Source organism: Heloderma suspectum, chromosome 9 (genome assembly GCF_057233095.1).
Source record: "Heloderma suspectum isolate Gila_16-S chromosome 9, 16-S_ref, whole genome shotgun sequence".
In the NCBI taxonomy this organism is placed as follows: Eukaryota; Metazoa; Chordata; class Lepidosauria; order Squamata; family Helodermatidae; genus Heloderma; species Heloderma suspectum.
Genome location: NC_139466.1, coordinates 42,737,679 through 42,750,153, shown reverse-complemented (window position 1 = coordinate 42,750,153; position 12,475 = coordinate 42,737,679). Strand labels below are relative to the sequence as shown.

The 12,475-nt window shown below is 45.4% G+C and overlaps 1 long non-coding RNA gene across 2 annotated transcripts; it reads left to right on the top strand.

The window, feature by feature from the left end:
* The first annotated feature begins 3,117 nt into the window (after window positions 1–3,117).
* On the top strand, window positions 3,118–10,363 carry LOC146338666 (uncharacterized). 2 transcript variants are annotated; one of them, XR_014784883.1, is made up of 2 exons: window positions 3,118–4,048; window positions 8,372–10,363. It is a non-coding gene; the product is annotated as an uncharacterized LOC146338666 (long non-coding RNA). The 2 variants fall into 2 exon arrangements; XR_014784882.1 differs by having other exon boundaries at window positions 3,118–4,558.
* The last annotated feature ends 2,112 nt before the right edge of the window (window positions 10,364–12,475 follow it).

Below are 12,475 nucleotides of genomic sequence, written 5' to 3'. Positions count from 1 at the left end.
TGAAATGCAGGGAAGGGGCATCAGGGTCAGTTGTGGGAGGGTCTTGTGTGCTGGGCCCGCATGGAAATATTTGTTCTGCATGAAGCTTCCTGGGTGGCTCTAAGCACCCTCTTGCTCAGGCTAACAAACTCACAGAATGTTGTGAGATGAAATGGATTTAAACTCCTAATTTGTTCACTGTTCTGAGAGTCTTTGGACTGAAGAGTTGTTTATAAATATCTGTAATTATTAATTAAAACCCTAAAGCATTTTTAACCACAACCACCTAAATAATTTCCCACAGTCCAACTAAGGATAGCCACATTCATCTGCATATCACTTGGTGGATCAGGAGCTATGGGAGTAAATTTGAAGTGCCTCCAAATGAGCTTCCCCGTGTAGACAGTGTCTGTCCACAATATATTGCTTTCCATGGGATGTGTATCCTCCTGCATGGATGGAGATGTGCATCTAAATGTGTATGCCATTGAAAGCAATGCAGTATGAATAGATGTATCCATGCTGGAATATTCACATGGATGCACACTCCGTTAACATCTGGATTCTTGATCCATCAAGTGATACACATACAGAAGCCTGGTTTTGTGTGTGAATCTTCTTACCTGGACTGAAGTGAATCAAGGAACACCTCATTACTTTGAATGAGATCAAATCTCCAGGGCCAGATGAACTGCATCCTAGAGTAAGAAAGGAACTGGCAGAAGAACTCTCAGAGCCGCTGTCTATTCTCTTTGAGAAATCATGGAGGACGAGGGAAGTGCCAGATGACTGGAGGAGGGCTAATGTTGTCCCTATCTTCAAAAAGGGTAAAAAGGAGGAACCTGGGAACTACAGACCAGTTAGTCTGACATCAATCCCTGGGAAAATTCTGAAGCAGATGATAAAGGAATCCATCTGGAAGCACCTTGAAAACAATGCAGTGATTACTCAAAGCCAACATGGATTTGTCAAGAACAAATCCTGCCAGACAAATCTGATCTCATTTTTTGATCAAGTAATGTCCCTTGTGCACCGTGGGAATGCTGTAGACATCATATACCTCGACTTCAGCAAAGCTTGCGACAAAGTGCCCCATGATATCCTGATGAGCAAACTAGCTCAAAGTGGGCTAGCTGAAACAACGATCTGGTGGATCCACAGTTGGCTACAGAATCGGAATCAAAGAGTGCTTATCAATGGGACCATCTCAAACTGGGGAGAGGTAACGAGTGGGTTACCGCAGGGCTCAGTCCTGGGCCCAGTGCTCTTCAACATTTTTATTAATGACTTGGAAGAGGAGGTGCAGGGAATGCTGATCAAATTTGCAGATGACACAAAATTGGGTGGGATAGCTAATACTTTGGAAGACAGAAACAAAATTCAGAGTGATCTTGATAGACTGGAGCGCTGGGCAGAAAACAACAGAAAGATATTTAATAGGAATACATGCCAAGTTCTGCACCTTGGAAAAAGAAACCAAATGCACAGTTACAAGATGGGGGATACGTGGCTCAACAACACTACAAGCGAGAAGGATCTTGGAATTGTTGTCGATCACAAGCTGAATATGAGCCAACAATGGGATGTGTGGCTGCAAAAAAGGCAAATGCTCTTTTGGGCTGCATTAATAGAAGCGTAGCTTCTAAATCCTGTGAAGTTTCCTTCTACTCAGCACTGGTTAGGCCTCATCTGGAGTACTGTGTCCAGTTCTGGGCACCACACTTTAAGAAGGATGCAGACAAGCTGGGAAGGGTTCAGAGGAAGGCAATGAAGACGATCAGGGGACTGGAAACAAAGCCCAATGAAGAGAGACTGAAAGAACTGGGCATGTTTAGCCTTGAGAAGAGAAGACTGAGGAGAGATATGATAGCGCTCTTCGAGTACTTGAAAGGTTGTCACAGAGAGGAAGGCCAGGCTCTCTTCTCGATCATCCCAGAGTGCAGGACACGGAATAATGGGCTCAAGTTAAAGGAAGCCAGATTCTGGCTGAACATCAAGAAAAGCTTCCTGACTGTTAGAGCAATACGACAATGGAACCAATGACCTGGGGAGGTGGTGGGCTCCCACACTGGAGGCGTTCAAGACGAGGCTGGACAGCCACCTGTCAGGGATGCTCTGACTTGGATTCCTGCATTGAGCAGGGGGTTGGACTCCATGGCCTTGTAGGCCCCTTCCAACCCTACTGTTCTATGATTCTATGTCAACATTTAAAACAAATTTTGTTTCCAAAAGAGAGGAGAGGACATTTCCCCCCCTCCAGAGTCCCTTCAAGGAAGCCTTCTGCTCACTGGGCTCACCGGAGACAGCTTGGCTTGAGATATACATATGTAGCGAGCTGATGTGTTGCAGCTTCTTTTCGGTTAGTGTGCATATCTACCACCTTGGCTTGAACTTTAGTGGTATGACGAATGGGATGAAAGGTCATTGCAAAGTTGGCTTGCGAGTTTTGCCAAACCAAAGGCAAATTCCTGGCTTGGCTCTTCCACCAAGTTTGTTCCCATGTTCCTTTGACCCCTCTCACTGAGGTTGTTCACTGCTCTGAGGTTCTTATCGAGGCCAGGGCCATAGCCATCTTGTCTTCTGCTTCACATGTGCCAGCCACTCACTCCAAGGTGGCAGTGTGTAAAGACTCTTGTTTGACAGACCTGGAACATCACAGAGTAGCCCAAGCCACTTTCCTGGGGCAATGTGTGTATGTTAACTGACTAAAGCCAGCTTGATTGAAGAAGTAACTCAGGTGGATGCTTGGGGAGGCAATGGTTTTTAGGGACAACGTTTGAAGTGCCACGCAATCTAAGGGGAGTGCTTAAGGATCTCTTGTTATGTGGACAATGGGGTGCCCTGTGCCATCCTCAGACTGCACGAGGCAGGCATTGGCCACTGCAAACCCGCTTGGGCCGGCACTGCAGAACCTTCCCTAGCCCCCTCTCAATGGATTGCATCTCACAACATTTTATTTTATAGTCTTCTGTGAAATAAACTGCAGGACAGACAAGACTTAAAATAGAAATAAAACCCTAATGTATTTGGTGTTGCTAGCAGCGCATGGCACTTGCCACACAGCAGAGACGAGAAATTGCTGCTCCTGCAGCAGCAGCATTTCTCAACTCTGACATGTTGTCACTGCACATCCAGATATTTCCTGTCATCTAACCTCAGCTTTATCTTCCCCATTTTCAGCTTCCTCTTGAAAAGAGGAGAGGCCCCTTCAAAACAAGGCCTCTTCCTTTGTGGAACACCACTGCTCCTCTTTAGCGCTGCTTGATGGGTGACCCGTAGCAGGTGAAGTGTGTTCTTCTACCCTACTTGCAAGATCACAGGGACAGGTAGAGTATGCCTCCTTTGGTTCCTCTACATGGTTCAACTCAACTCCCTGCTCTTTTAGTGCGGTGTCAGTGAGGAGAAAAGGTCTTCTGGGTTTTGTCAGCCACCTTGACTTGAAAGGCTAGAGGCAATAATTTTTTAGCGGGCCACTGCTCCTGCCCACCCCCCAGTGTGTGAACACACATATTTCTTTTCTTGCAGTGTCATGGCACACTACAAAACCGTGTCAAACCTGTCTAGCAGAGGCGAAAGTGGAATGAGTCCCTGTACCCCAGCGACGCCTCTTCCACACTGCTTTCAGTTCACTGAGGCTGAAGAAAAAAACATGTCTTATTTCAGAGAGGCGACGATGGTTTGAAAGAGGGATTGCAGCAGCTCATGATGTGTGTGCTTCTTCCAGTTTCACCTCAGGTGAACAGGCTTGGTAGGGTTTTGCACTGATCAAAAACCTGAAAAATGTGTTTGATTGGGCCAACAGTGGGGGACAAAAAAAGTTCACGCTGTAAGAAGTGCTGTCCCCCTGAAGCCACTTCTGCACCCATCAAAACTATTCCATCTCCAGACTTGGGGGTGCATCCAATTGGCTGGCAGCCTTGCAATGGTCTGGGAAACTGTCTATATGGCTCCGACCTTTTTTCTGGCTGGTCTCCAAGCCCTGGGCCTTGACAGCTGCCGGGGAGGTAGAAGTTCAGCAACTGAAGTCTTCTCATCACAGCATTTCTGCCCAACCTGGAGCTGCCTACAGGTACAGGAGCCTTGCATCCCTATCTGTCAGTAAAAGAGATTTTAATTCCTGATTTCTTCTCTAACTTCTCAAAAAATGCCTCCCTTTTCCTTTAATTTTCACATTACTCTATTTTACTGTGTTCTAGTTGAGCAGTCGGTATTCCCCCCCCACACACACAGTTTAGACTCGCATATTGGGTTGATACTGCAAGTGCCTTAAACAGCAACTAGCATTTTTCTCCATGACATGGAGAGAGAGGAAGAAAATCACCTGTTAATTTCTGCAACTCAAGCCACAGTTAAAGGCACAGCAGCAGGACCACATGAAAGGCTGGCAGCCCCCTCCGTACTGGGCCATGCTTCCCAGGCTGGTAACAACGTGGCGATCTCCGCTTTGGGTTACTAATTGCTAATATTTAGGATTGTTCTGAGTAGTTAACATTTTTCTATGGAAGGTAAATTTACTGAGGCTAGATTACATAGATGAAGTGAAGCACTCTGAACAACCTTCAAAGGTGCTGTAAAAATGGTGAGTGTTGGTTTTAATGGTCCTTCCTTCCCACTTTTTACAAGCCTAGAAATGTTTGCTGGTTGTTGCAGGGTATCTTTGTCCCTCTTTTCACTTATTTGGGATTAAGACTGAACTACTTCTGAGTAGGCATGCTTAAACTGTGTTGTAAGGCTGCAATCCTATGCACAACATGTGCTAATTCAACGGGACTTGTGTCTAAGGAGGAATGCACAGTACTGAGCTGCGTGTAGCTTGGTTCCTACATTTTAAAACCAGTAAGTGTAGCTACAGATATTATTTTCTTATTTGCTCTTTGTTTCTTGATCTCAAAGACCAATGTCACTACCAAGAACCTGACCCAGAATGTCAGGAAAGCTACTAATAATCCTTATCCCAGAAAACTCCTCTTCTAAAGGAAGTCTTAAAATGGCATATTTCTTTCAGAATTAGAAAAGTAGCAACTTGTTCTAAGCTGAGTATTGGAACGGCTGTCATTCTGGTTTGGCTTTTAAAAAGACATAGGTAGGAGTAAAAGAATTGTTGTTACTTTAGTTCCAGGTGCTGCTGAGACACAGAGAGAGATAAGAAAATGAGCAGAACCCCACCAAACTTTGTTGAAACAAAGGCTGCGATCCTATGTGCCCTTCCTCAGGAGTAAATTCCATTGAAATCATTGTGACTTCTCTATAAACATGCACAGGATTGCTCTATAATAAGCCCCATGGAAAACAATAGAATGGGAATGAACCGTGATCATCTGGATTTCAATGAGAGTTACCTGCAAATAACATTTATTCCATCACGTATCTGATGGAATAAATCAGATAACATTTATTCCATCACATAGCATATCTGAAAGGAATGAAGCACATTTTTAAGCTTCATAGCGCTTCAGTAAGAAAACCATGCAACAGATTTTAAAAATTGAAAGGCTACTGGCTGGAAAGTATCAGGGGTATTTAATCATATAGATCAGGCACAAATCAGACCATGAACAACTAAACCGAGCAGAATGGCATATTGCTGTGCCCTTCTGCCTTGGAAAATGTAAGTCCCTGTAATAGACATAATGCCAGGGTGTAGACCAGGATGGTTACAACATGATCCTCTCAATGTTAAGCGGATTTAGTGCATCATGGAAGACAGCCGTGACCCACGGGCTCCAATCCCCTGAGAGGTTCTCCTGCAGAAGCCCTGTTGAAATTGATGGGAGCTGTACAAGAGCCTGGTTCTCAGCCTGTGGACTGGGCTGCATGTTAATTAGGGACAGATGGGTGCCATTTTGGATTTTCTTGGAAGTCCCTTTAGTTTCAGTGGGAGAAGTAACTACGCATATGTTCAAATCTTTCCTATGGAAATAACGGGAACTGAAAAACTTCAAATTTTTCTGCCTCCACAGTAAAGCCAACAGGATCCTGTATACTGGCTCCTTTTTAGGCTTAAATCCCCTCTCTCCAGGTGATTTCTAAAGCCATAGTTTAATCATATTCAATGGGTTTATTTTAAAAGTAGTTGCTTCCCACTCTGAGCCTAAGGACAGAAAAAGACTGAAATGTACCCATAAAGGCAATTGTATGAAATAGGACTAGGACACCATAGGATAGGGTGACCAGAAGCAAAAGAGGAATGCACTCCTGCAACTTTAATAGGTGTGCAGAAGAGGGAATTTCAGCAGGTGTGGCTTCTATTTGTAATGTAATTAAAGGGGCTGGGAAGGATACAATTAGAATAAATATTTTCAAAGAATGGTAAATTCAATTGCTGGAACATTATTTGTCATATCACTCACTTTGGAGGACCCCCATTGTTTTAAAAGAGACTTATCTGAAATAAAATGGCTTGAGAACCACAGCTTCTGAGATCTATTGTATAAAGCTGCAAATGTACAGTTTCCAAGAAATGAAATGCTTGTTAGAGAGTGACAGGCAACTTTTAAACATGGGATGTTTCATGGGTGGTGTGTGTGTGTTTAATTACCCTCAAGCTAAGGGGAAATAATAGAACTGGTCCATGCTAGGGTGGCCAGATGCTAAAGAGGACTGGGCTCCTGCCCCTGTAATAGCTGTGAAGAAGAGGGAATTTCAGCAGGGGTGGTTACATGACAAGCTGCACCTGCTGAAATTTCCTCTTGTAGACGACTAGAGGAACCCTCTTCTCTTTTGCATCTAACCACCCTAGATCCGTAGCTGGATCTCCCACTTTTTTAAAAGAGAGAGAGAGAATTAAATGTAGCTGTGGGGAGGGGCAAATCTACTCAGGGCTGTTGTGCTTGGGAGTGGGGAGGTTTAACCTTTTCCTTTCTGCCATTTTCCCAAATGAAATTGCCCTCCCTGCTGGGAGGTTGGCTGCTGTGTGAACAGAATGCTGGACTAGATGGACTCTTGGTCTGACCAGCATGGCTCTTCTTGCGTTCTTATTAACAGGGTGTGTTAACTGGGGGAAATGGCCTGGTTGAAAGGATTAATTTCCCATCCAGTGTTCCCAATCTAAATCCAGCCCACACACCCACTATTTTTAACACTTAAAAAAAATACAGCCCGCCCCCCAGAAGGGCCATAGCTCTGTGGGGATCACCTGCTTTGCATATTGAAGGTCCCATGTTCAGTCCCCGGCATCTCCAGGTAGGGCTGGAAAAGACACCCCTGTCTGATGGTCTGGAGCACTACTGCTAGTCAGCCTGTGGGCAATACTGGGTGATATAGACCAAGGGACGGGCTCAGTATAAGGCAGCTTCTTAATTGTAGAACTAATGTCAAATTTGACCAGTGCAGTAAACCCTAGATACGTTTACTCAGCAGTATGTCCCACTGTATTCAATAGTGTTTAGGATTGCAGCCCAAATTATTGGAGGAATGAGTCTGGAATTATTTTACATGGTTATTAATAAATGGCCAGAAAGAGGTAGGATTTGACTGCTGACTGACTGACTGCCCCTCTCTCTCTCTCTCTCTCTGATCAAATGTACCTTATTCAATGGTCACATTTTAACCTTCTCTCGATAATGTATGAATTCTACCCGACTGCAGCATTGTGCACTCTGGCTCTCCCATTATGTGACCCATGTTTGTGGCTCTCCAGTTATGTGACCAGTTGCCACACAGGACATATGTAAAAAAGGGAAGTGTGGTGGGTGTAACTTTCCTTGCCCATGCAGCTCTATGTCCAGACAGGTATCCAAATTCCCTCTTCCACACACAGTGCAATACACTGGAGTTGCGCAAGCATCTTACTTTTTTGGATGGAGTTAAAGAAATAATAATATTGGCCTTTGCATTTCAATTTGTGCCCATCTCTGATTCTTCCTAAAGCGGAGCTATCAGTTACAATAACTACACATCTACATTGTAGGACTGTCATATGTGACATAGGCCTGTTCCCGTACTTCTTTAGTATAATTATTGTATGTATGCTTAGGTACACTGTGGACGTACTGCTACCATGAGCGACCTCTAGTGGTAAGCCAATAGCATAAGCAGACCAGCAGTGTTGGATACTGCCCAGTATATATAATATATATGTCTTATATAACACATACAGTAACCCTTACAAACCAATGCAAATTCCCCATAAAACAACCTACAAACTGTGAACCATGCCAAAACCAGTCATGTACAACCGGGGAGCAATAGTGATGCCAAAGGGTGGAGGACGGGGCGCTAAGTGCTTGATGGGATGCATCAGTCACCCAATAAGGAACAGAGAGCAAACTGTTTGCCTCAGCAGGCACAAGGCATCTCAGATGTCTCCTTATTTGACTTTCCTTTTCTGTACTTGAAGATTAGGGTCAAAATAAGATTCAATAAATGTTGTCTTTTCTTTTTTTTCACCTAGGGGGCCAGCCTGCTGAAGGTGTCACCAGCCACATTCCACAACAGCCCTGCAGTGCTGCACTCCGTGTATTTGACGAGCTGAGTTCGACACTCAGTGTGGCAGAGTGTCAGTTTGTCAAATATACAAAGGGCGGCATTTGCCCAGCAACGCTGAGCTTCTCCTGAGATCATGGGACCTCGGCTATCTACGGAGCAGGAGTCACGGGGAACAGAGCAGGATGCAGACCGCTCTATATACTGCAGACATCTACATTTTGTCCTGCAGCTGGTTTTGGCATCTTGAGAGACCGTATCTTCTCCATAAGTCATCCTTCCCCAACCTGATGCCCTCCAGATGTGTTGGGCTACAACTCCCATGATCCCCAGCTAGCATATCTTGTGCTTGTGGTGAGTGTGGATGATGGAACATGTAGTCCAACACACCTGGAGGGCGCCAGGTTGGGGAAGGGTGCTGCAAGGGTTCTACAGCCAATTCACCAAAGGGCACAATTCTTATCAGCTTTTCGGCAGGAAGAAGGCATTTCGTAAGATCTTTGGTGTTTTCCTAAGGCAACAGAGAGCACTGTTGCATTTTAAAGATTAAGACACTGACAGTGCAATCTTCTGCATGCCTACTTAGAAGTAAGCCTCACTGAGTTCAATGGGACTGACTCAGGATTGTGGCCTTAGTTTGGCATAAATTTCATGGCTTAGATCAGGAGTGGGGAACCGTTGGCTCTCCAGATCTTGTTGGACCACAACCATTGACCATGCAGGCTGGGGCTGATGGGACATGGAGTCTAACAACACCTGGAGGGCCACAGATTCTAGGCCATGAAAGCTTATGCCACATCAGGAGGGGGCAGCTCTCCCTCCTGACAGTTCTTCATCTTTACGCTGGACTTGGACTGGACAGCCCTTCAAACAGAGGATGCCTTCTAAATAGAGGACAGTCCTCTGGCACCCTCCAAACAGAGGACTGTCCTCTGTAAAGCAGGACATCTGGTCACCCAGAAGCTTACAAGCAAGGCATCAAGACAACAGTCCTGTTCCATTGTTGCTCCAAGTCCCAGCAGCTGGGGTTCCGTTCCATGGAGTCATTGATAGCTTTATGGTCCATGAATTTGCCCCACCCCCTTTTGAAGCCATCTGAGTTCATGGCCATCCCCATATCACATGGCAGTGAATTTTATAGATTAGTTATGGGCCATTTGAAGAAGTCCTTCTTTTTGTTCTGTCTGGAATCTCCTGTCAATCAGCATCACTGGAGGAGCCCAGATTCTAGTGTCAGGAGAGAGGGAGAAAAAACGTCATGTTAGGAATACTCAACCAGCTCTGGTTGAAGCTCACATGTCCAGGGTCCCCTCCGGCTCCTTTGCTTCACTGTGGAAGGGTCCTGCCCCGCTCCCAATGAGAACAGAGAGGACAAGCAGGAGAGGATGGATGAACGGGGCAGAGAAGTGGCACTCCTGGAAGGCAGGTGACAGGGAAGATGGAACGGGGCAGATGGGAGAGAATGTGTTTGGGCAAAGGAGAGAAGCTGAGACCTTTCATCATCTTACTTCTTCCATTTCCCAGCGTGTTTACATATTTGTAGTTTTCTGGCCTGCCTGAAACCTCAGCAATAGCGTGGTTTGCTGGGGCAAGTACATGAAGGACCCCAGTCCCTCTTCCCCTGATTGCACACTAGCATCGCACTTCACTCAATTTGAGAGATTGTAGGATACAATTCCACATGTTAGGTGATTTATTAAAATGTTCCTGATCTGACAGGGTTTTTAATGCAAGTTCTCTGGCTGCTTTTCAAAATGTGGACTATATTTACATGTTGCTTCATTTATGTGGCTACAGGATAGCGTGGGGGGGGTGGCGCTTTGGATTTTAATATTAGCTTGCTGTTTTGTTTTTGTGACTGAATGTATTGCCTTTTGAAAAAAATATTGTATACTTTTGTGTATTTTTTGTGGAAAAGCAGCATATCAAATTAAAAATAAATTATTGTGGTTAACCAAAAGTCTGCAACCCTCTTACAAAAGCAAGAAGAATGGCTCCATTTTTGCATTTGCATCATGTATAGGACCCCCCCCCCAAAAAAAAAACATGTGGGTCAGTGCTCTACACACATGCCACACCCCATCACCACGTTTCCTCCAGCCACCAGCTGTGACAGTGGGAATCCTATACAGAGAAATGATCAAAGTTGTCCACTTGTGTAAATTTCTCCACATCTTTTGTTTCAATGCATTGAAACAGCCTTAATGCAGTGCTCATGAAAATCACTTGAATGTTATTCTGAAGTACTTGCGTGCGATTAAAGATGCTGCAGAGAACATCCCATGTAGCAGCGGTTACAGGACCGTGAGAATAACACATTTCGTGTTGACTGAATGCACGTAATGGGGAAAGGGGTCATGCCACTGGCCTCCCTCCCTCCACACATTCAGCACAGCTTCTGAATGAGCCCATTATATGTGCAAACAGTACTTGCATAGGTTCTGTGTCCACAATTGGGGACTCTCCAAGAAGCTAATATCTGCACAGTCGACTTCTCTCTGCCTCTTCTTTGGGCAAATGCAAGCTTATTCCTAGACCAGCCTTCAGACCAATTCCTAGTGCATTTCAGTATTTTTGTGAACGCCTGAGTTTCTTGAATGGCCTGACTAGAATAATCTTTCTATGTGTCGAATGCTGGGGAAGAAGCCTCCATCTCCCCAGCCCCTTACATGTTTGCTACTGCACTGAAAAAATATGTGAATTATTTAGCCAGATGTTGAGCATCATTTTCCAACCCTAGCTAATGATGTGGCTGTTCTTAATGTAGGACACCTTTAAGGCACCTGATTTGAAGGGCAACAAAAATAATCTTACAGCACTTAAAGACACACAGGTTTATTGTGGCAGAAGCTTTTGTAGCTGGACACCCACTCCATCAAATGGGCTCTGGTGACCAATGAAAGCTTCCAACTAAAGCCGTCAGTCACATGACGCTTATTCTTGCTGTTACAGGCTACCACACAACCCCTCTGGAATTTGTCACTGAGGAGGAGGTGCTAAAAAATGCCCCTTTAAGTTGACAGCACTTGGAAACTAAAATACTAGGCCCATATTAGAAAATGTAGGTCACCCTTTATTTTGCTGCATTTTCACATCAGGCCCATAGAGACTAGTGCCTTCTCTCGCGTTACTCCATTCCTTGAGATCGATGGAGAGGACTTGTTCGGTGTGCCACTTTTTTAGCCAGAAGAACAGGAAGAGCCCTCCGTGGGAGATCCACCTGGCTATCTCCTGACTACTTTCCACCTGCCGTTATGCTGGAAAATCTGCTGCCTGGGGCAAATTTATTTAAAGCATTTTTACTCCTCTCTTCAGCCAAAGAGGACTCCAGAGCAGCGTACAAGACCGTTGCTGCCCTCAGTTTTACTTCATGTAGCCGTTTGGCCTACTCCAGCAGCTTAGCCAGGCGGGGCATTTTCCAGAGAGGACAGCGATCCAGCTTAGGAACACACCAGATGCTTTATTTAGTCTTCTTCCAGAACACAAACTAGACCTTCCTTCTTGAAGCTCCGCTCCAGCACACACCAGCCTTCGTACTTCCAAGGCCCTCCTGGGACCTGTTTCCACAAGTGATTTACGCTGAGCATGTGGAGGTCGTTAGGGATCCAGCAGCCACCCCAGAGCTTATCAGGGAAAAAACGGACTCCCTGAGACTGCTTGAAGTCCGATCCTTTTCCTCAAGTCGGGGTCTCCCCGGTATAGTTGCTGTGTGCCCCAACCCCCGCATTGGCCTCGGGGATGCTGGCCCTGCCCAGGCGTGCGCCTTTCACAGGGACCCTGGTCAAGGGGTGTTTCCTGTCCTTGTACAAACCAATTGGTATCTCCTCAGAAGTAACTCCCATTGTGCTGAATGAGGCTCGCCTTCTAAATGCCCACATCAGTACTTACAGAGATCCCCCTCAATTGACATGGCACAGTTTAAAGCCCAATTCCCCAAGTGCAATTAAGCGCAATCTCGAGGCTCCAATTCTCCGTTGTTCGCTTTATTGCCTTAGGAATAACTAATTCACACCTTTGTTACAGAGACCCTGCGCAGTATCGGTTTGGTTAGAAAGGGGGCTGTTTCCCATCC